At 43.7% G+C, this 27,387-nt stretch overlaps 1 protein-coding gene across 4 annotated transcripts in view; it reads left to right on the top strand.

Moving 5' to 3' along the window:
• RALY (RALY heterogeneous nuclear ribonucleoprotein) overlaps positions 1 to 27,387 on the top strand; it is a 197,009-nt gene that overhangs the window by 14,747 nt on the left and 154,875 nt on the right. Inside the window, exon 1 of one of the 4 annotated variants that reach the window (XM_083746341.1) lies at positions 21,159 to 21,302. The exons of the other annotated variants lie outside the window; for them this stretch is intronic. The gene's annotated coding sequence lies outside the window, so the exon portion shown is untranslated. Of the gene's footprint in view, positions 1 to 21,158; positions 21,303 to 27,387 lie in introns of those variants that run through there. 4 annotated transcript variants of the gene reach the window in all.

Below are 27,387 nucleotides of genomic sequence, written 5' to 3'. Positions count from 1 at the left end.
ATGCACCATCTGCTGCCTGCCAGGAGTCTGGATTTACCCCTTAAATTGTTCTAGGCTGCATTACTTGCTTTTTATGTTTGCATGTGTACTCATATGTGTGGTGCTGTATTCAGGCTGCTATGTGCCCAACAGGCAAGTCTGATATTAACCATCCCAGTGCTAACCACAGGGTTTTGGTGGATTCCCCCCTCCCCACCCAATCAAAGTTAAGATTCAAAATGTCTCAGCTTGTTGACCTAAGCTCTGCCCCAGAAGGTGGATATAAGGAGAAACCAGTGTAATCTGCATGCTACCTTTTGCAAGAGAGTAAGAGGTAAAACTGCCTAATAATGGTTTGCTTAGTGCAGCTACAGCACTGTAAGCATGAACCATGGTTTGCAAATCCACTTCAGACTGGCATTGAAAACTGATTTGCAGGCTGTCCTTGACCATAGTTTAGGTATTCACCTGTAAAACTTAACCATGGTTAAGAAAAACAAAGTATTGTTAAGGATTATGTCTACATAGAACTCCAGGGGTTGCTATGTGGTTTTCACATGCATGCCCCCTCCCTTTAACCAGAACATAGCCTGCATTGTGAAGAAAATGATATCTCAAAGTTTTCTTTGTCAAAATGATCAGAGCACATTTCTAATTGATCTGTGTATAGAGTGTGTACTTTACACTTCTCAGCTGTTACTTTCTGTATCAACTGAAAGCAAAGACCTGGGAAGGAACAAGTTGAATGGTAAAATTCCACTGAAAGGGCTTCTGCATGAATCTAATATTCTACTGCACAACATCAAATGCACAATCATTGCCACTGCAGTGACATCAAAAGTGATTTTTCTTGTTTAATCTTCAGTGGGAATGAAGGCTTTCTCGCATCCAAGAAAAAGCCGTCCAATGTGGTGTAAATAATATCGGCAAGCTGTATGGTGTACTAATAAGCCACAACCCATGAAGTCTCTTGTGTGAGATGCACCAGCAGAATGGTTATGACTTCGAAATTGAAGAACTTGAGCAGAAGTTAAGCTGAAATCAGGTGTCATATGGGGGGGTGCAGAGGCAGACAACCATCCCCCCACCCTGGAAGGCATCCAAAGAAACCAATGTGGCTACATAAGGAGCTTATAGATGAGCTTAAATTTAAGAAGGGCATGTGTAAGAAGTGGGAAAGGGGAAATCACAAAGGAAGAGTGCACAAGGAGCCAACAGTTGCAGGGAGAAAGTCAGGTAGGCCACCCCTGAGAATGAACTCAGGCTTGTGAGAAAGGTTAGAAATAATAAAAAATGATAAAAAGTTTCTTCTGCTATGTTCGAAACAAGAGGAAGAACAAGCAGGTGGTAGGTCCTCTATGTGCAGAAGATGGAGAAATGCTACTGGGTGACAGAAAAAAAGCAGAATTGCTCAACACCTACTTTGCCTTTGTCTTCACCCAAAAGGAAAGCAGTGTTCTGTTGATAATAGGGTAAACAATTCAAGGAAGGAGGTTCAGCCCAAGAAGGGTTCAGGAAGAAAAGTGGTAATCTAACACCTAGCTACTTAAAATGAATTCAGATCTTCTGGGCCTGATGAGCTGTACCCAAGAGTACTAAAGGAGCCTGTGGAGCCTCTATCTATAACCTTTGATAATTCTTGGAGAATAGATGAGGTCCCCATAGAATGGAGGCAGGCGAATGTTGTCCCTAGTGCTTTATTTCTATAAAAATGAGTGCTGGTACTCACCATGAAGTTGTTACAGTAAGTGCCACACTTTTTAACAAGCTAAAAAAAGTGTTGGTACTGCACACCTTTGAGTGCCTCCTGAAAAAAAGCACTGGTTGTCCCCATCTTCAAAAAGGAGGACAAATGAACTTGATGTCAATACCAGAAAAGATCCTAGAACGGATAATTAAACGGTATGTCTGTGAGCACTTAGAAAAGGATGTTGTGATGACTAAGCCCCAGCGTGGGTTTGTCAAAAACAAATCATGCCAGACATATCCCATTTCTTTTTTTTTCTTTTTCTTTTTTTTGATAGAGTTACAAGCTTGGTGGATCAGGGGGATGCTATGGACTTAGTATAACTTGATTTAGTAAGGCTTTTAAGTACTTAAAAGGGATGCGGGTGGCGCTGTGGGTTAAACCACAGAACCTGGGGCTTGCCAATCAGAAGGTCGGTGGTTCAAATCCCCGTGACAGGGTGAGCTCCCATTGCTTGGTCCCTGCTCCTGCTAACCTAGCAGTTCAAAAGCATGTCAAAGTGCAAGGAGATAAATAGGCACCACTCTGGCGGGAAGGTAAACAGCATTTCCATGCACTGCTGTGGTTTGCCAGAGTAATGCTGGCCACATGACCCAGAAGCTGTATGCCGGCTCCCTCAGCCAATAAAGCAAGATGAGCGCTGCAACCCCAGAGTCATCTGTGACTGGACCTAATGGTCAGGGGTCCCTTTACCTTTAATTACTTAGACGAGGGGGAAGGAAGGAAGGAAGGAAGGAAGGAAGGAAGGAAGGAAGGAAGGAAGGAAGGAAGGAAGGAAATCCTCAAAGCTATCAGACAGTATTCATAATTTTGATTCTTGCTCAGACATTTTCTCAGGTTAAGCTCCAAGCACAAACAATGAGTGACAGTAAAGTGCAGCTGAGTTCAGTGTCATGGCAGCTTTTCTTTAAGAAAAAGCAAAGAAAGGTTGCTCAGCTGATCTACATCCTACATTTCTCCTGTTTCTTTGTAGGCTAACCTTTGTGAAATGACATGCTTGTTACTTTTATTTGGTCCAGGAAAGCCAGATCTACACTCAAATCAACATTTTAACCAGAGTGATTGCATTTTGAAGCTTCAAACTAGCCACCCTCAATTGCTAAAACATGTGGCTTTAATTCCTAGAAGTGCATACACATTTCAAGTGTTACCACCAGCTTTTAATTGAGAACATACTTTATAGAGTGTGGAGGTGGATCTTTCTCTTTTCATGAATGACAGGCTGAAAAACAAACAAACCCAGCATCCTAGCTCAATTGTCTTGGTAATGCTTGGATGAAGCATTAAAACCCAAGAGCTCTCCTGGTCTCTTTAGTCCAGCATCCTGTTCCCCACAGTAGTTAACTAGATGTCTGTGGGAAGTCCACAGAAAGGTTGTGAGTGCAGCAGCACTCTATTGTACCAGCTGTTGGGAGCATAAGAACACAAGAAGAGCCTTCTAGATCAGGCCAATGGCCCTTCAAGCCCAACATCCTTTCACACAATGGCCAACACAAGTGAGGAAAGTGCTTCTGCATTCATGGCCTGCTTGTAGGCTTCCCTTAAGCATCTGGCTGGCTGCTGTGAGAGCAGAATGCTGGAGTAGACAGGCCTTTCGCCTGAACCCCTTGCATTATTGAAATATACTCGGAGACGCATAGTGATTTCATGCTCTTTATTGCATCTTGTAAACAGTGAATTGACTTTCCCCCCAGAACCTCAGGCTTTATATACATTATTTACACAATGGGTCCCATGTGATTGGCTGATTCTGCTTCCCTCCTGCAGTCTGATTGGGCTGCTACTGCAGGTCAATCAGTTGTTGCATTCTAGGATCCTCCGGACTTAATAGGCTGATTAACTTCCTCCTGGGGCCTGATTGGGCTGCTCCTGCAAGCCAATCTGGTTATTGCATTCTAGGATCCCAGCTCTGTACATAACAATTATTATGTGTTTGGGGGTAGAACAAGGAATTCTAGCATGGGATATAAAGGTAATTTATGGAAGTGGTGGAGGAGGAACAAAAGTTTCAGGGAGAGGTTCTGTAAGTAGTAGTTGCGAGCCTTGAACAGGGCAAGGTGAATGAATCACTGCTTTCTTTCCCCTTAGAGCCATTTCCCCTTACTGCCTTTGAGGGTCTTGCAAAGCCAGAGAGGCACTGAAATCCTCACAGCACTGGAGGCAGTGTTCCTTGACTCTTACTCAACACTGGTTTTATACCGATTATCATGTGTAGCATCTTCTACCCAAGCTCCCTGCTACCCTTCTGAGTCAGAACTCTTTGTTTCCAGGCAGAGTCAAGAATAGTCTGAGGCATGTGATTCAGATCCACTGCTGAAGCTGAGCACTTCTGGCCCTGTGAGTTGCCTGGGTAAGAGGTGGCCACATGGGAGCCAGATGTAAGCTGCTCTGAACTCCTCAGAGCAAGAATAAGGCATGGATTTGGACAGGGCTCGAGTCAGTCTGGTATCTGAAGACTTCTGACTATTATAGGATGGTGCCTGCAATGAAAAAGGCTTTATGTGACCAGAGGTTCTATACTATAGTTCCCCGTTTATCAGGTGTTATTCCTACAACATTGCCATTCCTGATGGCTCACCATAAAATGATTCCAAATGAAGTGCTGCGTGTGTGCATTGCATACAGAAGCTGTAGGCCTCTCCAAACTTAGCCAGTTACTCTAGTATTTCCTGAGAAGAGGGAAATGCTTTCTTTTTTTCCTTTGGTCGTCCTTTACTCATTCTTCTTGGTCCCGGTTGCTTGTTTATTTTCTGTGTCTTGCCACATCACTTTGAAACGTTGATAATAACTTATAAACCTTCTTCTTTGTTCTGTCAGCAAATGTTGTAAAATGTACCTGAAATTACCTTTTTCTTTCCCTGAGTGAACAGGCTCTGTGTACTCACAGATAGGGCTGTTTTCATCATTAAATCTAAATTACAGTGCTCTTTCACTCCTGCTGGTTTGCTTCAAACCTGTCTCCGGAAAGACCCTTCAAGGCTTCCTGAGCACAGGAAAGGAATGTTTCCTCCCTTCCTGCCACTAGCTGCCCCCCAATTCCTGCAAAGTGGTCTGACGAGAGAGAGAGAGAGAGAGAGAGAGAGAGAGAGAGAGCATGAAAAAAGACAGCAAAGCAAATCAGTTAAACTAAGTCTCATGTTGCACAGTTCAGTGTGCAGAACCCAATGAATGAATGCTTTGCTCCACCCCCAAGTGCATTGTAACCACTCCCCACAAAACGCCACTTCTCTCAGCTTTGACTGAAGCATGGGCACCTGGGAAGGCTGCAGAGTGCAGACCATTGGTAAGATGATTTGTAGAATGAAAGAATGGACACACATAGCGATCTCAGAAGTAAGGAAGCACCCCACCCAGTGTAGATTTCACCAAAGTCTTCTCTCTGCTTCAATAATTTCCAAATGAAATTTCTTTTCTCATTCATTTTACTTACTTGTTTATTTCATAAAATCTATGTACACTGCTTGATTGTTTAAAAACAAAACTCAAAGTGGTTTACAAAAAGATAATAAAATCAAGAAAATTCCACAACCATACTGTCAAACATACAAAAGTTACAATACTAAAACAGATTAAAATTCCCTAAACTTTCTAAGCCTCTGGGTAGGTTTGTTGATGCAGAATGGTTGATAAAAAATATGGGGTGGAATTTTGGCCCGGACACAGGTCCAGCTCTGAGGGTCTTCCAGCAGTTCCTTCATTGTAAGAAATGAGGTTACAGGGAACTAGGTGGAGGGCCTTCTCAGTAGTGGTGCCTGACCTGTGGAATGCCCTCCCACCAGATGTCAAAGAGATAAACAACAACACAACCTCCTAAAGACATCTGAAGGCAGCCCTGTTTAGGGAAGTTTTTAATGTTTGATGTTTGCTGTGCTTTTATTATGTTGGAAGCTGCCCAGAGTGGCTGGGGCAACACAGTAAGATGGGCAGGTATAAATAACATTATTATTATTATTATTATTATTATTATTATTATTATTATTATTATTATTATTATTATTACTACAGTACTAGTTTCAGCACTGGTGAGATGCAACTCCAATGCCCAGTCATCAGCCAAACAGTTGTGTTGTGTTTTGAGTTATCTGCACATTTCTAAACCATCTTCAAAGGCAGATTGCAAATTAACCTCAACTCAACCCACACTGTTGGAAATGCACCACTTTCAAGCTGGGATGTTTGGATACTTGGAGGGGCTCTGTATTGTTTTGACATAAATGCTTGTGTGGCAGAGTAAAAATAATAAACTAATGAAGTATGTCTTTGCAAATGATGCAAATGATGCTGTCCTCCCAATAGTCTATTTGCATAGGGTTGCAAAGTGATTTTCTTTGCCTTATGTGAGTTAACTGGAGAGAGTTAAGGTAGAGGAGTTTGGCTCAAAAGGGGTGTTTTGCCTGGGGGCGGGGAAATATTGATATAGTGTCAGTACAGCTTTGGTAGTAATATTTGTTGCACACAAATCATAGAGTTTTCCTTAACTCTACCTGAAGAAGCCAGGGATTGAACCCAGGGAGGAAGCAACAGCTCTATCAGGTGATAACACAACTGAACAGAGTCTTGTACCGTAATTGGAATAATAAATATTTATAAATGCTGCCATTTCTTTCCCCCCAAAAAATGATTATTCACTTTCCAGGAAAAACAGAGGGAGCAGATACGATAAAGCTTAATATATTAGTGCATAAATATATGTGTTGCTGTGAAGGGCCACTCGCATCCGTGCTCTCCTATATAGGTCAGATGTGTGTTAGTTTCCTTATGAAGACTCATGTTGACAGCCTTTGCACTGTGCGACAAAAGAAAGCAAAAACCCACCAAATTATCATGCTATCTCCATAAGGAGCGTTGTAAAGGAAGGCGCCCTAAGGGGGAAGTGCACACAGGTGAAATGCATTAGTATTGCCATGCGCTTCAGGTGGTGACAATGAGCTTTATTGATGAAAGACTCATTGGAGCTGGGTAGCTGTGGTTTAAAGCAATGTCGGGTTGCATTAGCTTTACCATGCAAAAATATTAAATGCTTCTGTGTCTTGCTGCCAGCACAAACCTTTCCCTTTTCCGTCGTGTTTTTCTTTTCTGTTCTTCAAGGTCTCTTGCTTAGTTCTCAGTGCTTTGTGATGTTTTCAGGCGGTAAATGTTAAGCATATACACCTCACTTTATGTGCTCACTAATGCCTGCAGAGCAAGTGTTATCCTACCACAGCTTTGCAGAATGCAGGGGGCCCAGAATGCTCTGCTAGAATCTCCAGTTCAACATAAGTCAAGTCAGTACCCAATGAAATAAGTTGAAAGTGAAGCTGGTCAGAAGCCAGATTTTCTTCTTGGCTGACACCTCCTCCTAATACTTTCCTGTTGCATGGTTATTAAAGAGATGCCTACAGCCACTTGGGTGTTTGCAAAAGGGCTTCCAAACAGCCTTGCACTGCACTTTGGTTGTGTGCACATATTCCCAGCAGAGGAACACATGCATGGAGCCAGACTAGGCAGGATTGAACTCACCACTTACCAGCTAGTAAGTGGTGGGTTCAGTCCTGCTGACTCTAGTGCATAACCAGCAGGACTGCACTCTCTGCTTACCAACTGGTGAGTGGATGGTTCTGACCTGCTAAATGCAGGAGTCTGCTTTGCCAGCTTATTCCTTATAGAAAACCCATGGGCAAAGCATCAGGCATCAGGATTGCATTCTCAGGGGGTTCAACCCTGCTGGCTGCTCTGCAGTTGGGAAGGGGGAAGGAGGTACAGTGGCTCCTTTTGTCTTGTACCCCAAATTGATTTGGAGCCCGGATCTGGGTCGGGGCAGATCTAAAGTCCCAGATCAGACCTCAAATTGGATGTGTGTGTTTTTGTGTGTGCAGAGCCCTACTGTAAACAGTTACATTAGGTCTTTGATTCCTTGTTCTCTAGAAGTGATCTCATGATTTTGCCACAATTATCCACTGATATCCACAGTTCTCCCTCCCTGCTGGGTCATAAAGAGAATAATCTACCATAAAATCCCATCAGTTCTATGTGATTCTGAGGGAATGCATTTTCTAGCATTCTCAAAAAGAATCAACTTCAGTCAGTATCAAATCTCCACACAATGAAAATTGCCACAATTAAATGTGTGATATGGCTGCGAATTTGTAATGCGTTTGTTCAGTGTGATACTGAGAGGTAACCAAGGATTTTAGAATCATCACATAACATATGTGATGTTTCACCAAAAATCATTTGAGTTGCAAAAGAAATGGAAAAGCTAAATATGGTGGTACTAAACAGAGTGCATAAAACACTTATTTTTTAAGATTAAAAAAAAAAAGAATACTGTGGTTTCTGCTTGACATTCTGATGTGGAACTGAAATAAATGTCTGCATTGATCAACACAAGTAAACCTGACTAATTCTCTAGCAATAAATGCCCTTCTTCAGAAACCTCTCTACCTTACTTCATTGTATGGCAGCCTCTGCTCACATTACAGTCAGGGAAATTTCAGTTTTAAGTACACCAAGCCCTGCTCCTTTCTTTAATGATATTCTTCAGCTTCTGATTCTTAGTAGCTCTGTCGGCACACTTCAGTACTATTTCTGATTACATTGACTAGGGGACACAGATCAGGACATTATACTTGGCACCAGAGATTCTTGAATTGCTCACCACCACAGAGATGGTCCATAATACAGAACAGTTATCCATGGAGTAACATGAAATGACGACTTTGAAGTGACTGCCAAAGACTTAAGCCAGGCCATGATTCTTGGTGCATATACACAGTCAATGACAGTCCTCTGCCCTTACATTGCATTTCCTTTACTTTATTGCTTAATTCATTCTCTTTACTGTCTTGGGTGCTCACAAACCAGGCTAATCTGTCACTCCAAGGTCTTATCCAAACACCCTAAAGCCAATGGAAAACGTCTCGCTGATAATAATGGGCTTTCACATGGATACCCTGCTTGTTTCCAATTGCACAGCAACACCCTTGATCGACAGCCATGACAGATAATAGTACGCATCACTATTAGATAGAATGGGAAGCTTGCTCAGAGCAAGATGAAATGATAGTCCCAGGGTCACACAGCAAGCTTTTTGCAGTACTATGAATCAAACTTGTATCTCCTAAATCAAAGCTTCTGGTAGAAAGTGGTGAGTGATACTGCATAGCAATGTTGTAAAGCCTTCTGTTTTGGGTTTCATTTTTAGCATTCCTCCTAGAGCTGCCATTTCCCACTGTCATCTTGTGTGTACACGAAAAGGACCAGGCAGCAACATTATCAGGCATATGCCAAGGTCCATACCCCAACGGGATCCCACTGTCAATTCCTGCAGGCCCCAATTCTGCTGCTCCTCCTTTTTTTTTTTTTAGTAGTTGTGCTTACTCGGAGAGAGCAGCTCAATAATCAATGACAGGAGCAAGGAAAAGGAGTGGCAGATGCCTCTCTACTAACCCTCTGCTTCTGGGCTGGGCCCAGAGAGAGGGGAAGTGAATGGGTAGCAATTACTACAGCAAAGTCAGGTCTACTTAGCGAGGAGATTCAGGGAGGGGGGGCCTGTGTCATAGTCCCATTGCTGAGCAACAGCATGCAGAGCTCGGTGGAGCGTGAGGCCAAACAAGCAGAAGATACGAATCTCTGAGATATTCTTGGCAGACTCTGCATACAAAGCCAAGTCTGTTCTGTGGGTCGGGAAAACAACAATCTATGTAGTCAGCCAATCCAGTGATCAGGGAGTCCGATGATCATGAAGCCAAGGGTCTGAGCAGGAAACAGCAGGTTAGGACTGGGAGCCACAGGTGTTGTTTCCAACATCTGGCTGCTTCTGAGAGCTCTGTTTAGGCTGAAGCCAGCTGGTTATCATCAGTGGCAGCTGGCTATCAACAGTGCCTTCTTCTCAGTGTCCTTGATCAGCTGCAAATGGAGTCACTCACCCTTCTTTCCCTTCAGGCTGCTGTTCAGCAGGTGAAGCTGACTCCTGGCCCATTATAGGCTGACTGAGGACTTCTTACCTAAGGATAACAACCCCCAAACAAACAAACAACTGGCGCTGGCACTGAACATCCTATAGATTCACAGTGGTATCTCGGGTTACAGACACTTCATGTTATAGAAGCATCAGGTTACAGACTCTGCTAACCCAGAAATAGTACCTCGAGTTAAGAACTTTGCTTCAGGATGAGAACAGAAATCGTGCGGCGGCAGCAGGAGGCCCCATTAGCTAAAGTGGTACCTCAGGTTAAGAACAGTTTCAAGTTAAGAACAAACCTCTGGAACAAATTACGTTCTTAACCCAAGGTACCACTGTATGGGAAATGAGTGGGCTACAAAACCTCAGAATAAAAGAGTTAGAGTATGTATTGATTTTCGGGTTTCAACAGTTGTATTTTCTAGCTCATCCTGTCTCAGGCTCAATGCAGAAAACACCCTGGTTAAAGGAATCAGTAGCATTACTGCAATAAAGCAGTTAGGCAACACAACACAAGGCAAGGATTGTCCTTTTCAGTACTTTCTTATGACATTAAAAACAACCCTGTGAGAAATATGAAGTAAAATAAGTGAAAAAGAAGAGAACAAAGTACAAAACCAGCAAACAAAACCAAAGGTCACAGCTGTTACCTCATAAAATAAAATACATCCACAAGAGACTATATAGTGACTTAGATGTTGCAACAAAAATGACCTGATACAGAAAGAATACAAAACAAATGTTAGGAATAAAGTCATATTTCATTAGGACTTGCCATCCCTATGATTGGCCTATCATATAAGTAAGTGATGGAGGCAAAATCCAAACCAAATGGAGGCAAAATCCACAAACCATTGAACCCAACAGTTATTATCTTTAAATTTAAACAGCAGCATCACTTTTCAGGTAGGTAAGAATGGCAAATGCATTGGTCGCAATCAAACCCAGAGTTAAGTATGATGCAGGCATAGGCAAAACTCGGCCCTCCAGATGTTTTGGGACTACAACTCCCATCATCCCTAGCTAACAGGATCGGTGGTCAGGGATGATGGGAGTTGTAGTCTCAAAACATCTGGAGGGCCGAGTTTGCCTATGCCTGGTGTAATGAAACCTCTATATATAAATTATTGAATTAAAATTCAAACAGAACTGAATTAAAAATTGCCACAAGTTCCAGTAAATTCACGTTCATTTCAACCAGAAATTGTAGGAATTGTTCTTGTGTAATTTTTAAATGAGATTTTTAAATAGATACTTCAATGAATTGGTTGGTATGAATTAGTTCATTCCAAGCACTAGCCGTATCTCCTTTGAAAGCAGAAGATCCCAGGTTTGATCCCTAGCATGGTGAGGCTGGGAAATGCCCATCCCTGAAACCCTAGGCAGCTGCTGCAAGTCAGTGTAGACAATAAAGGGCTAGATGTGCCCATGGTCTGACTCAGTGCAAGGCAGGTGCCTATGCTCTTGTGTGTCTTTCTGGAGTGGAAGGCTGACCTAGGGCCCAAGGAAACGGCAATGAAACCAAGTAGTTTTAAGAGTGTGTGATTAATAGATCATGTTGCCTTATGCCGGATAATCGTCAAGAAAGCTTGGGACAAGTATGATGTCCTGCACATCATGGACTGGAGGCCTGCATTTGCAACCCGGTCCCACCAACAGCTCATTTCTGCCTCCAGTGTATCTTGACTTGTGGGATTTCTTCTGCTTCATTCATTTTTACTCAGGGAATGTTCCTGCCAACACCCTCGGCACAGCAGAGAACATGCCTGCTGCTGGCAATGGTATAAATCAATGCAGCTCTTATCCCCCGTGGCATCTTGGATTCCTTCCATAGCAAAGAGGATTTTTAAAGCAGAGCTGCGGCCTGTTCCCTGATGAACAGGATCCTTGGCATGCAGGACGGAGGAATTAACTCCATCCACATTCCTATGAGTTCGTCTGTTTGTTCGGCTTTCGTCATCACTATGTCAGTTGCGTCCACAACCTAATACATAATGCAGGGAATCCTGAATCTTTCAGCAGAGATGAGTAAGGCTGGTTGCTTTGGTTTGGGTTTCGTTTTTAATTATCAGCCATTTTTCAGGGTGAAGAAATAGGTTGTCACAGCTGCATATATTCCTTGCATGTTTTGGTTCTGTTGTTGCCAGTGATCATTTTTTAAAAAATACTCCAAGATGTTGCAGGGTGTGCATGCGGTTGTTGTTGTTGTTGTTGTTGTTGTTGTTGTTGTGTTTTTCTATAAACTTGTCAAAATGTCAATTCTAATTATACCTAAGTGGTTTAAGGCTAGAGGCTAAAGGAGGCTGTTGATAACATTTTGCATGAGTCATAAAGGCTCATGTATCTTTTCCCGTTTTATTTCCTGAATATTTTCATCAAAATGGCAGCTACTTAGGCTTAAATGAAATCAAGTCTAATGTGACTGTTTTCTTTGATAACCGCAGAGAGCTTCTCAGAATTCAGAATCCTACGCTGCAGCCACATTAGTCAAAGGAAGAAAATGGGGGCATGAAATGTCCAAAAATGGAACACTAAGAGGAGGCTAAATTAATGCATAATTATGAAGTTCTAATTCTCTCCACAAACAAAGAATGATCCTGATATGAGCTCTGTGAACAGTACACTATCTGCATGGCTCCATCCATTCATTTCCAGCCCACAGATCATTAAAGCAATTATAATTTCACAGAGGTTTGATCAGCAATTGATTTCTTTGTGATAATTCAATTTAGAGGCTTGCTTCTTCCCGGGTAGAAAATGACAGGCGATGAAGTGTATAAATCTTTAGCACTGTCCACGGATGCACTTGAAAGGCTGGCATGGGGCCAGGAAGGATTCACTCTGCAAGAGGTCTTCTGCTGACCTTACGGTTGAAGCGCCAGGCATTTTAGTGCTTAATTAGAAATTGATCAATATGGGCCTACCACCAAGATCTCCTGGAGCAAGGCGTGAGCAGAGCGCAGAGCACAGAGCTACTTAATAGCAGCTTCTTTTTCCATCATTGGGAGGAAGTGAGAGAAATGCTGAGCCTTCCAGAATTCCATTAGTATGAAAAGTACCGTATTTTTTGCTCTTTAAGACTCACTTTTTCCCTCCTAAAAAGTAAGGGGAAATGTGTGTGCGTCTTATGGAGTGAATGCAGGCTGCGCAGCTATCCCAGAAGCCAGAACAGCAAGAGGGATTGCTGCTTTCACTGTGCAGCGATCCCCCTTGCTGTTCTGGCTTCTGAGATACAGAATTTTTTTTTTCTTGTTTTCCTCCTCCAAAAACTAGGTGCGTCTTGTGGTCAGGTGTGCCTTATAGAGCGAAAAATACGGTGCATGGGGATGTCTGTTGATAATCACCAGTTATGTTCTGCCCTCTATTCTGATTAAGCAAAGTAACAGTATTACTACCACCGCAACAACAGCACAAGAGTGTTGTATTGCCTGCTGGAACATTTAAAAAACTTCCCTATACGGGGCTCCTTCAGATGTCTTCTAAAAACTGTATAGTTACTTATTTCCTTGGCATAACTCCATACCCACCAACATTTCTCCAAAGAAAATATGGTCCATACCCTCCAACATTTCTCCAATGAAAATAGGCACATCCTAAGAAAAAGCAGGACATTCTGGGATGAAATCAGGAACCACGATGGCTTCTCTAAATCCAGGACTGTCATGGAAAATAGGGACACTTGGAGGTCTGTGGCTCTGAGACCTAAACTCCAAGGTTCCCTTGAAGTCCAGAGGTCAGTCTCTCTGTCTTGCTGATAAAACAGGAAGTAATGTGCTAGAAGCCTTGGTTCAGTAATTTCCCCTTCTTGCCTTTGATTTGGGAGACTTGGAAAGCAGAAGAGATCTGAAAATTCGGCTGCTTTTTTGTTATTTGTTAATCAGAAGCATGCAAACCACAACCTGGCTGGACATGTCCTTGCAGGCAGTTTCAGCTGAGCATCTCCATGACTGAAATGCATTCAGCAGTTACAAATGCCGTCCCCTGGCAATACTTCAGCTAATGGACAGTGAAATAAAACCCAGCAGATTCCTGCCATGACAACAGAGTTCAGCATCCCAGGATGCCAGTAGTGTAAAGCTTGTTTCTGTACTCAGGGCAAGACTATTGGCTGTTTACTGGCCTACAGAAATATGCCACTGAAGCCTCCAAAGGCATTTTGGCACCAGATTCAGTAAGCCATAGTAAGATACAAGTGGCAGAGAAAGAAAAGGAGGGAAATAGCCCCATGGAACACACTATGTTCTTTTAAAAAAACCAAAAACCTTTTATTCGTTTTAAAGTATCCCCCCCAAAAAAGAGGGAAGGGGAAAGAATTCTCACCCCTTAACAAAAAAAACACACACCATCAAATGCAATATTTCACCTACTGTTTGAATTACAAAAAGTTTTTAAAATCCACGTACAAAGATCATAGAAAGAAGTTAGTTAAAAATTATATCCAAAAACATTTTTTAAAAGTTTGTTTTCAAATTAATACATTGGAAGGTAATGGGATTCAAAAGAGAAATGGGTATTTTGAGGTCCACTAATACAACTGGGACAAGTAAGGGAAGTCAATAAGCACCACTAAGTATCATCAAAGTCTGCTTTGCTGGATCACAATGTTTAAAACAAAGCACAACGTGTAATAAAAACAACAACACAGAAAAATGTGGTGACCTCAATTCAGCAAAGACAATTGGGAGACATTGTAAAAGCCAGCTTTCTGAGTTTGCCACACTCCCCTGTTCCTAATTAAACAGCATGAACAGTGTGATAATGGTAGTTCACTGAAACCAGCATGCAAGGCCAGAATGTGTTCATTCTTCCCATTATCTCTTAATAGGTGGCTATACAAAGGACCTGCTTTTTCTCTGCAGGTCTAACAACTTCTGCATTTGAATCCTTTTTATCTTTTTTCTGCACTGGTTGAAGATTAGAAACTTCATATCTTCTTTCGTTCCACCTTCTTTCATGTCCTAATATAAAAAGAACCCATTCAGAAATGGGCAATAGAGGTTCAGTGACATCATCATTTGTTAAACTTCACAACCAAATTAGTTTCTCAAAGGTGCATTTAGGTCCTACTTGTGCAGTCCTTACTTCACTGAGTAATATTCAACAATGAGAAAGGAAAGTGGACTTATTTGTGCCTATCGGCCTACTCGAGTGTTTTATTAGCCAGTTGAATGGCTTTCCGCCAACTTCAATGGGACCTTTCTTTGGAGATCACTGCTGAAGTGAATTGGCCACTTTGAATACACTTACTGAATTGAAGTAGCCATGTGCATCAGTGTTTAGCCAAACAGATGGTCCTTTCAGGTTGTCAACTTGCTGCTTCAATATTCGGTAGAGAGCAAACTTAATAGGACTTCAGAGGCACTGCCAAATAGTAGTGAGGATGATAAAATGCAAGTGAAATCTTAACAATGAACTTTCTGAAACTGGAAAAAGCAATTCATTTTCAGTTTGAATATGGTGATTGCAAAAGCCACAATACAAAACCCATAATGGAATTTTATTGTGGTGCTGTGCCTCCAGTCCTTTCTGAAAGCACTCATGCTACAAGCAGTCCCACAGCCCATTATCTCACTAGTGCATTCTCTCTTGGTGTCAGATGCTCCATGCTAATTTCCCCAGTTTCTCTCCTTCTGAGCACTCCAAGGGGTTGAGGAACCTTTGGCCTGCCCAATGTTGCTCCCATCAGCCCCAGCAGGCATGGCCAATGGCCAGGAATGATGGGAACTGCAGTTTGGCAACACCTGGAGAGCCAAAGGATCCCCACACCTATTCTACTCCAAAACTACCTCCCCATAATTTTATAATCAGCCTCTGCTTCAAGCTCCATCTTACTCAGAGGCCAACTTGGCCTCTGTGGAAGGGGAAAGTAGGACCTTCACACAAGCAGCTCTGGAGTTTGGGGAAAACCCTTCCATGGACTGCATTTTCTTCATTTCTTCTGGTACGGTAGAGGCAAATGTTTTCATTTATGTTTGGCTTGTTGTTTCAAAAGCAGCAGCTTTTTGATGAGCAGTGGAAGCTTTTTGTTGCTGTTTTTCTGATTTAGTTTTCTGCTTGTGTGTTTTCTTTTTGGATTTGTTGTTGTTGTTTTGAATTTACGGTATTGTAAATTGATATACATGCAGTGAGTGATATCCAGCTAAGTCATGCTCAGTGTAGACCCACTGAAATCCCCTTTGCCCTATCACTACTTCTTCATGAAGAAACAATCTGAGCTGTGTGGCATGATTCCTCTTTCTACATAAGAAAGGTGCTGGAGTACAAAATCTAGGTGCATTGAGAGTTTTGCTGCCTGGAGTCAGTTCTTCATACTTGCCACCAGCAGCCCACACATGAGTGCATTAGGAATGCACAGAGCTACTGCTAAGCTTACAGCCAGAATGTGCACACAGAGAGGCACTATTCGTTTGAACCAGCAGCATCTAGCTGTGAGGGCAGAAATGGCCCTGGGCAGTCTGAGGCACTCATGTGGAGACCACTACGACTGAAGCAGCCAGCTGTGTGAGCATCTTCCTATTCCTTTGTGCAGACGAATACTTGGTTATTAAGGGTCTGTTGGAATGACTGACAGGTGCAGGAGGGATCTGTTTTAAATTGATTTATATCTTGATTTTGTGGGTTTTGACCAGTTTGAATTTTGTCCACAGAGAACTGCCTCTTGCATTGACTGCCTGCATTGTTGGTTTTTTGGTTGTTTTTTAAAAATAAAAAATAAAAGCCCAACTAATTATATGCAAAAATCACGTATGTTGTACATATTGTTGTTTAGTCGTTTAGTTGTGTCTGACTCTTCGTGACCCCATATACCAGAGCACGCCAGGCACTCCTGTCTTCCACTGCCTCCCGCAGTTTGGTCAAACTCATGCTAGTAGCTTCGAGAACACTGTCCAACCATCTCGTCCAACCAACATAGTATATGTTGTACATCTACTATGTATTAAAAAAATCAAGCCCCATGTTTCTACAGGATACTTTCATTAAAATTGAGTATTTTCACAGTTTTACACACAGTTACATGCATTCTTGTAGCCATCTGTTCACTTGCTGGTTACTTTAGGAAACCTGGGGTGCATAGACACATAATATGCATACTATTAAAATGCATACAATATGTAAAGATTTCTCTTATTTTTAGTAGAGGCAGTAAAAAAGAAAAAGCTTGCTTCTTGATATGGAGACTTTGACATAGAGATTTTCAGAAAAGTTAATCCCTAACTAGAACAACACAACAAGAGTCTGAACTTACTTTGTTATGTAACCTTCTCTCATATGCACATAATTTTAAAATGTTTTTCACCCTTCTAATCTCTGTTAGCACTGCCAACATAACTGCCTAAACTGCCTTCATCGGTTTGCTGCAAAGAAGAAAGAGATCAGCACCACTGGGTCTTATGCTGCCCTTGCTATCACTTTGCTGGAATAAGGAATTGGGTTATAATTAATGAACTAGGTTACAGTAATTTAGGGAAAGAAGACACTATATGCACTGGAATATGCATTACGCCTTCACTGGAATTAGAACCCCATCACACGTGCACTGTGAATAGAGCTTCTGAGAAAATCAGTTCTTTTGCAGGCAGTACATATCCTGTTCTTTGCAGCTTAATAGAAACAGCTCGCTAAAAACAAACAAACCCCTTGGGTTCAACTGTTAGAGCTGCTTAGGATCTTGTGAGCCTTGTTGCCTTACATTCACCAGGCATGAAGTCACCTTACAGAACTTTGCACGTGTCTATACATACAGGAAACTGAGCAGACCTGAAAGGGCTTGATTCTAGGAGGCTGACTGCTAGTTATGCTTTGAGGAAGTCTCTACAGAAGTCTGTGTGTAAGAATGGGTTTCTTACAAGAGTGAAATAAAGTGAGGGCACATGTAAGAGATTACAGTAGGAATTACACTCCTCCCGAGCTGCAGATATGTGGGATTGTTACATGTCACATGTCTGTTTACATTCCAGCACAGATTGCTGGAGTCCCGTGAGCGGAACATCCGCTCTGTATTGCTTTTGTTTTCCCTCTCTCCGAGAACAACGACAAGGAGAGAGGCCATGTTTTTCTTTGTCCTAATTTATGTATAATAAATGTGTAGTTTAGTATAGTATCCACGCCTCGAGCCTGATCTGTTGTGTGTTTACTCTGCTGAGTAATGTGTGCTTGTGCACAGCTGCACGAGTCGCAAACGCACATTGGAGGAGGATGACTGATGGATCTCCACAGCGGCAAAGCTGAGAAGGGAGACGCTCCAGCTGGGGCCAAGCCAGCTGGCTTTTCATCCCACGGTTCCGACAGGGATGGTGGGTAGTGAGGGAGCTGGCATCAGAAATCTCCATTGTTGGGCATCTGCTGAGGCTCATTTCCAGATAAAGGGGCCTGCCGCCAATATGTAGCCTTGCTGTTCCTTTTTCTTGCTGCTTCTCCCGCCACCATCTATTCAGCTGCCCTTCCTGAATGAGCAAGAAGTGAGAGGACCAAGGGAAAAGAACAACCTTGGCTTTTCTTTCCAGGAGAGGCCAGTGAATGGGTAGATCAGGGAGAGATGGTCAGCAGCAGTAATGTGTCTGAATACCAGTTCCTGGAAGCCACAAGAAGAGAGAGTGCTCTTGTGCTCAATTTCAGCTTGCTGGTTTCCACAGGCATTTGACTGGCCGTTATGAGGACATGATGCTGGGCTAGATGGGTTCTTGGCCTGATCCATCAGGCTCCTCTTATGTTCTTATGGATGCACTCTTGGAGGAGGGACCACTGGAAGCACCATGCCCAGGTGCTCCTCAAAAACTTGGCATTTGCAGCAGGGGCAATGTAGCCTCCCTGCAAACTACTGTAAACCTCTCTCCCATTCCTCTTTTTGACTCTCCCTTGAATTTCCCCTTTCCCTAAAGAGTTTCCTCTCCCCTCCCTCAGCTAGGGAGGGAGGAGGAATTTGGTTCAGTTTGTAGTCAAAGGTAAAAAGGTAAAGGGACCCCTGACCGTTAGGTCCAGTCACGGACAACTCTGGGGTTGCGGCGCTCATCTCGCTTTATTGGCCGAGGGAGCCGGCGTACAGCTTCCGGGTCATGTAGCCAGCATGACTAAGCTGCTTCTGGCAAACCAGAGCTGCGCACGGAAACACTGTTTACCTTCCTGCCGGAGCAGTACCTATTGATCTACTTGCACTTTGACGTGCTTTTGAACTGCTAGGTTGGCAGGAGCAGGGACCGAGCAACGGGAGCTCACCCTGTTGCGGGGATTTGAACCGCCGACCTTCTGATCAGCAAGCCCAAGAGGCTCAGTGGTTTAGACCACAGCGCCACCCGCATCCCTCTGTACCTAATTCACGCTTCCTGAAACAATTCATAAGTCATCCTTTGAATTTTGAACTTTTCTGAATATTACAATGTAGCTCTCCAACCAAGTAAGGTGAAGAAAAATAGATAGGCTAAAGTGTGCATAAAGATGTATTCTATGAGAGGGGTTAGCTTGCAAAAAATGTTTGCATTGGGCAAAATTTAATACAAAAGTATATGAGAAATTGGTACAAAGATTCTGATAAATTTTCATGAGGATTTTCTGAAAAATAATCACAAACTGATGTGGAAATGTAGAGAACCGAACTGGAAAAATGAGAAACAGATTTCCCCATCCCTGCTCATAACTAAACCTTTTCCTGCCTCCCTTAATCTGTTCCTCATTTTGTTCCTCTTCACAGAAAACACTGTCATTTTTGAATGGAAAATGTTATACTGTGATGTATTATAAATAGGGTTATTATATTTAAATTGCCTGTCTTGTGAACCACTTCAGGCACAATGTACATGTGGGAAATATGATATACAAATAAGCTAATTGACTATGACACTCATACTATGGGCCATATTCAGCTAAATAGTTCTGCAAACATAATGATTGGTTCTAGTGCACCAGGGCTTCCCCTGCTCTCCTACCCTCGTGCCCTTCCCAAATCTGCTCTGTGGTTGGGGAGACCCCAGAACAGATTGGGGGGACACACAGGGGGGGAATATGCCATTGCCCAAAGAGAAATCCTTGAGCTGATGGAACCAGTGACTTAGCGCTATTTTGAAGACATCCCAATGACTTGACTAGGGATCTTTTGGGGGGAGGGGTTTGCTGCCATCAGAAAACAGTGTCTGTCAGCCTCATTATGCACTCTGAATCCACCCCATTGTGGGGCTTGATGTATCAAAACCAACACAGTTTACATTTATTCTGGCATTCAGTGTGTCTGTGTATGTGTGTAAGAGAAAATGAGGGGATATATATATATATCCTATGTGGTTTCCCCAATTCCGCAAGATGGGATTGTTTTGGAAGGGTAAAAGGCCACTTTCTCAAGTGATGCTGTAGCATTTACTGAAGACAACAGAAGCCCAGGCTCTTAGTCCCTAGCACTTGTCTTGGTCTACTTAGTAAGCACCTGTGTCCCAAGCCCAGCTTTCATCTTGTCTTTTCATGTTTCTTGTTTACATAATTAGTGTTGCTCACTTAGTATTTAGATGTATATTTATGCAGCCTTTGAAGGCCTGCATGAAACTGAACTACAGGAAACAGGTTTTTATTTCTAAAGCAGCGGGCAGGGAGAAAAGTTAGCTAGGAAGAGGAACAGTAAGTTCAAACAAAAAGCACATCTTCCTAGATAATTGCATATGGATGCAAAACCTTTCAAACAGAATGCAGAGCATAGCATCTCAGGCCTCCTAGACTAATTTCTAATTCAAACAAATGAGGTTTTGACTTTTCCTCGCTTTTCTTTACCCTGAAAGCTCATGTTGATTTAAAACATGAAACTAACAGCTGAGGACATAAGAAGGCACTTTCTTTTCCCCCATGTATTTTTCACATGCAGCACTTTTTCCATTCTGCTGCAGTTCATCTTCCACCCCAAACTACATTATTCAGCTCACTGCCCACTGTGGCAAAATTATGTAACTTATTAAATTGCATAGATGAGGTTGACATTATTCCATCCTGTTCATTTCAATTGAAAGGAAACACAATGCAAGCGGTGGCCTAATCAATTCTGTATTGTTTGCAGACTAACTGCAACAACACCTGCAAATACCAGTTGTAATCAGTGGATTGACTTCCATTGCAAACATGGGACATCTAAAAAAACCTTCAACCGTTTCCATTCCTGTTTCCCTTTTCATCAGAATTCTCCAACAAACCTACTCACAGTCCAGTCCTAGGCATGGTCGTCTAGCTGACCCATTTATTAGGAATTCAACTTAAGGGGAAATTCTGTAGCTCAGTGGTAGAACATCTGCTTTGCATGCAGAAGGTCCAAAGTTCAATTCAAGCTTCTCCAGGTAGGGCTGGGAGAAATTCCTGTCCCAAACCTTGGACAGCTGCTGCCAGTAAACGTGAGCTCAGTCAGTGGACCAATGGTCTGTGTCAGTATAAGGCTGCTTCCTTTGTTCCTGTTTGCACAGAGTTTGCAGGGAGGTTATAAATCATCCCTGCTTATGGACCATTCATTCTTACTTGTTTTTGCAGTTAAATGCAATTGCATCAAGCAATCTCACCCTTTCCAGTGCATCCCTTCATCATTTTAATTGTGCAACCTGAATTTGCTGGTATATAATTGAATCCCAACTGCAATCTAAAGACAGTCTGGAAGCTGCCTATGTCAACTCACAAGTAAGCCCATTTAAGTTCTTAGGGATTTATATCCCTAGTAAGCATGTTTAAATACTAAGCCCAAATGTTTGCCTGCAAATCACTTACTGATTGGTTGGCATCCATCTGTCTTGGGAGACTATGGAAGAGTGCATCTTTGAGGGTAAAGTCAAACTGTTGGAGAGTTACAGCGCCTGCTGTGGCCGGAGAGACCGATATGGGGGAGACATGTTTTGTTGCAGTTGGGGCAAATGAAGTCATTTGATTTTGCTGGTGCAGGTGTACTATGATGTTTCCTCTTTCTGCGCTCCTCCCAGTGGTCATTCCTCCTCTGGTCACTGCTGTGGATACACAACCTGACTGATTGTCTCCAGATGCTGCAGAGGCAAGGGACTCCCACGTGGCACAGTTAATGTTGCCAGCCATCATTTGCAGACATTACTGTAATGCAGAGATCATTACAATATCATTTGCAGACATCATTGTAATGCAGAGGTGGTCTGCCCCTGGACCTGGTGCCAGCTCCCTGTACAGCAAGTTCTTGGGGATCCTGCCATCTTCCATTCTGTGGACCTGACCAAGCCAGCAGAGATGTGGCTGAGACAGGAGTGCGAACATGCTGGGAATGTGGGCTTGGGAGAGCACATCTTTGTTTGAGACTTTGTCCTGCCAAATGATGCCCCAGTCCTTCCTGATATAGTGCATATGGAAGGCACTGAGGCATCGCTCCTGGCAGGTGTAAGTTGCTTACATTTCACCACCATGAAGCTGTGTGCTCATCACACCAGCCTAGTAGACCTGCATCCTGTCTTGGTCGTAGACATCACCTTCTCCCATGGCCTCTTGAAGAGGCAAGCCATTGCCATAGCTTACCTTGCCAATGTGCTTGTCCAGCACAACATTGATGGAAAGGTTGCTGGTTATGGTAGAACCAAGGTAGGCAAAATTGTCTACCACCTCAAGTGGTACTTCTCTGCGACCCATCCCCTCTGCAGGGAGGTGGGACCGATTTGGATGGTCCGCCCCTGCCACTTAATGGATCCAAATGGTTTCCAGAGAGTGGTAGGGGATGCTTTATCCCATGTTGATGGCCTTTCAGCCGATTCCCTGGTGGCCCGCTGGAATGTGGAGTTAACCAGGGCTATTGACTGTTTGGCTCCGAAGCGCCCTCTCCGATTGCATGGAGCCCGGAGAGCCCCGTGGTTTTCCATGGATCTGAGGGCAATGAAACAATCGTTGAGACGGCTAGAGCGCCGGTGGCGGATAACTCATTCCGAATGTGACCGGACACAGGTTAGAGCTCAACGTCGAGCCTACCAAGTGGCGATAGCGACGGCGAAGAAGACTTTCTTCACCGCCTCTATTGCATCTGCAGAAAACAGCAGCAGGAGACTCTTTCAGGTGGTTCACAATTTAGCGGAACCACCTGTAACATCGGGGCCCAGTACGGGCCACATGTTCTCCTGCAATGATTTTGCAAATTTTTTTGCAGATAAAATCGCTCAGATTCGGGAAGAAGTAGACTCCACCGTGGGAGCAGGGCCGGGGCGGGAGAGTGCTAGAGTCCTGTCTGGTCAAGTTGTGTGGGATCAATTCCAATCTGTTACCTCCGAGGATGTGGACAGGCTGCTTGGACGAGTGAAGCCAACCACCTGTCTCCTGGATCCTTGCCCATCCTGGCTTATAAAAGCTAGCCGGGAAGGACTGGGCGATGGGCTTCGTGGGGTGGTGAATGCTTCCCTCCGTGAGGGAGCCTTCCCAGACCCGCTGAAAGAGGCGGTTATTAAACCGCTTCTTAAAAAACCATCTTTAGATGCGGCCACGATGGCCAATTATCGCCCAGTCTCAAACCTTCCATTCTTGGGCAAGGTGATTGAGCGAGTGGTTGCAGAACAACTCCAGGCATGCCTGGAAGAAGCGGACCATTTGGATCCCTTCCAGTCGGGATTCAGGCCTCATCATGGGACTGAAACTGCCTTGGTCGCACTGGTTGATGATCTCCGGCGGGCTAGGGACAAAGGTGAGAGCTGTTTCCTAGTTCTGCTGGATCTCTCAGTGGCGTTTGATACCATCGACCATGACATCCTTCTGGACCGTCTTGAGGGGCTGGGAGTTGGGGGCACTGTCATACAGTGGTTCCGCTCCTTCCTCCTGGGCCGTGTTCAGAAAGTGGTGGTGGGGGATGAGTGTTCAGACCCCTGGGCTCTCACTTGTGGGGTGCCCCAGGGTTCTGTCCTCTCCCCCATGCTTTTCAACATTTACATGCAGCCACTGGGAGAGATCATCAGGAGGTTTGGGCTGGGTGTTCATCAGTATGCAGATGATACCCAGCTCTACCTCTCTTTTAAATCAAAACCAGTGAAGGCGGTGAAGGTCCTGTGTGAGTGTCTGGAAACAGTTGGAGGATGGATGGCGGCTAACAGACTGAGGTTGAATCCTGACAAGACAGAAGTACTGTTTTTGGGGGACAGGAGGCGGGCAGGTGTGGAGGATTCCCTGGTCCTGAATGGGGTAACTGTGCCCCTGAAGGACCAGGTGCGCAGCCTGGGAGTCATTTTGGACTCACAGCTGTCCATGGAGGCACAGGTCAAATCTGTATCCAGGGCAGCTGTTTACCAGCTCCATCTGGTACGTAGGCTGAGACCCTATCTGCCTGCAGACTGTCTTGCCAGAGTGGTACATGCTCTGGTTATCTCCCGCTTGGACTACTGCAATGCGCTCTACGTGGGGCTACCTTTGAAGGTGACCCGGAAACTACAACTAATCCAGAATGCGGCAGCTAGACTGGTGACTGGGAGCGGCCGCTGAGACCATATAACACCGGTCTTGAAAGACCTACATTGGCTCCCAGTACGTTTCCGAGCACAATTCAAAGTGTTGGTGCTGACCTTTAAAGCCCTAAATGGCCTCGGCCCAGTATATCTGAAGGAGCGTCTCCTCCCCCATCGTTCTGCCCGGACACTGAGGTCCAGCTCCGGGGGCCTTCTGGCAGTTCCCTCACTGCAAGAGGCCAAGTTACAGGGAACCAGGCAGAGGGCCTTCTCGGTAGTGGCGCCCACCCTGTAGAATGCCCTCCCATCAGATGTCAAAGCGATAAACAACTACCTGACATTCAGAAGACATCTGAAGGCAGCCCTGTTCAGGGAAGTTTTTAATATGTGACATTTTAGTGTATTTTTCATCTCTGTTGGAAGCCGCCCAGAGTGGCTGGGGAAACCCAGCCAGATGGGCGGGGTACAAATAATAAATTATTATTATTATTATTATTATTATTATTATTATTATTATTATAAGTATGTGGTCACCAATGCTGATGTGTGGAGTGCTGGCAAAGTCCTGACCTCAGTCTTCATCAGGCTGATGGTAAAGCCGAACCCCAGGTAGGCTTGGGAGCCTACAAATCACTACATCTTGCGTATAGAAACCCACCATCCACTGCCTGTAAAACATCAGTGATTTTCTCCTCTAACATCTCGAGCAACAGCAAAAGAATCCCCGTTCCATGTTGGTAGGGAAGCTTTTATCTTCACACTCTGAAATTGTTGCTCCCTGCCAGCTGTTTTGCTAGCCTGCTCTTTTATGCCTTGTTCTGTAGAATAACATGCTCATTTGCATTTGTGCTCCTGGACCAGGTGGGGTCAGTTACAACACTGACAGCATTCAGTTAAAAGCCACGTGCCTGCACATCCTTGCAAATTTCAAGTGTATACTATGAAACATCAATCACAATTTTTTCATATACCTTGGCAATGGAATTCCAAGGCTATCTTTTATTTAAAAAATCAATATGTTTCACTCTGGCTTTATTTTAATAAACAGAGCCCTGTGAAATATAATCTTATTCTAAAGATGGAGAACCTATTTCATGCAAGCCGTGGTCCTAAAATAGAAGCCTGCCTCAGCAGACGTCTGTTTTCTCTATGTCTGTAGCTAGTATGTCTTTACCAAGGGACCAAGAGCCCTCCAGCTCTGCACCACATGTGCCGTATATATAATGCATTGGGAACCATTTTGCATTAGGTATTCAGGACTTAAGTAGTCTGAACAGCTGTTTTTGGATTGGAGGGCTTTTGGTTCAAGCCCCAGCAGGGACGTGTTCCTTCTTGTTGTGGAGAATAGAGCTGTGACTTTGCTGTCAAATTCTATATAGGACCTTGAGTGACATATTTGGCAGCTGCTTGCTGTGTTTTAAAACTGTTGCTTTTGAAGGAAGTGGTGTTGCTTTAAGACTGGCATTGTATGTTCCCCTGTGCTTTTATATTTGTAAATAATTCAATAAATTAATACTGATTATAACTGACCTGAGAAGAGTTCATGCCACTCTGAAGAGCAGTCATTCTTGTTAAAACTATTTTGTTTCCAAACGCTTGACTGGCTTTTAATCCAGGCCAATGTTCTCCTTCTGCACCAGCTAATCATTCATTTCCAAGGATCTGGGACACAGTCTCTCAGCAATGGTGCAGCAACATCCTTTTAATAGCCTAAATGGTGTGTGAAGGGCACATGAAAGGTTCCACAATCTCTTGACCATCTTAGTTAGCATCAGACCATTGCCTTCCAAAGACCGTCTGGTCCAAATTTGATGGCAATTTACAATGAAGTGCTACCGCTTTGTTGGAAGGTCATAATGGGTTTAATCCAGCGCAGTGCTGCTGAGTGTCTTGTCCAAATGCCTTGGAGTTCCAGAAAATACAGGATTAGTCCTGAACATCTAGTGTCTTATTATTCCAGGGTGGAGCTCAGCACCCAGTCTAATCAAGCTGCAAAGCAGTATTTTAATAGCGGGTGAAGAATCAATGAGAATATAATGCTTTAGTACTCAGGGCTGCGTGTGGGGAAGGAAAGAGGATTAATAGTTCCACCACCTAATGTAACAATGGAGAGTTTCCCAGCATGATAAAATGAGCAGCAGGGTCTTCTTACTTTCCTTTGCTTGCTTGCTTGGGTCAGGAATGGAAATGAAGTCTTTGTTTAGATAAGTAAGTTTTTTCAAAAGCCATCAAGGGCATGCTGTTGCTTTTGGAGGAAGTGGCGTTCTTTAAAACGGGCATTGTATGTTCCCCTATGCTTGTATATTTGTAAATAAACAGATACAGTGGAACCTCAGAAGCCAAATGTCTTTGAACTCGAATGTTTTGGCTCCCAAATGATCGAAACCCGGAAGTGATTGTTGCGGTTTTCGAACGATTTTCGGAAGCTGAACGTCCAGCACAGCTTCCACGGCTTCTGATTGGCTGCAGCATGCTCCTGCAGCCAATCAGAAGCCGCACCTTGGTTTTTGAACTGTTCTCGGAGTTGAACGCACTCCCGGAACAGATTAAACTCAAAAACCAAGGTACGACTGTATTAGAAAAAGATGTCCAGTTCTCTCCTACCATACAAGTAAACTGACCCTTTGCAAAAGGGCATCCCCAGAACTCTCTGCCAGCTGGGGAGTGACCTAACCATGGAATTGTGAGGAAATATAATTAAGGAAGGTAAAATATCTGGCACATTTGCACTGAGCTCTGTAGGTTCTTGTGGTTCTGTAAGACCCAGAGTTACTCATGAGTAACCCAAGGAATCCTTTTCCTCCTTTCCCAACAGTTCCTTTCTCAACAGTGATTCTAAGACAGCAGTTGCAGGAGTCCACATGGCAGCATCTGACTCCTAGCTACTCTTTTTACAAAACAAAACCCAAAGCACTCAACTTCTGCTACATCATATCCTTCAAGATCTAGAAGCAGAACGAAGAGCTTAAGAACTGGACCAGAATTTTCATTGGTGAAACCCTATTGCTCTAATCACAGGAACAGAGAAAATTGGCTTGTACATTATACTGGTCCATCTAGCTCAGTATTGTCTGCACTGGCTGTCAGTGGCTTTCTAGGGTTTATAGTGGCCTGTGATCAGCAGAACCAACTAGCTCCTGGTGCTTGGTTGTATAGTTCTTCAGAAAGCACACAGTTGAAAATAATTTTACTTAAGGAAAAGTTCTGTGTCTTTATGCATTTGAAAGATGACACACACAGAGACACAGACACAGACACTGCAGGGACAGTGGAAGCAAGAGCCCAAAGTGGAGCTCATCTTCCCCCTTTCTCCTTCTCTTTTGCTGGTGGAAATG

This window comes from Podarcis gaigeae, assembly GCF_964106915.1.
Source record: "Podarcis gaigeae genome assembly, chromosome: 6".
Classification (NCBI taxonomy): Eukaryota; Metazoa; Chordata; class Lepidosauria; order Squamata; family Lacertidae; genus Podarcis; species Podarcis gaigeae.
Note: the sequence above shows the minus strand (reverse complement) of the source record. Positions and strands in the feature narration are given on the sequence as shown.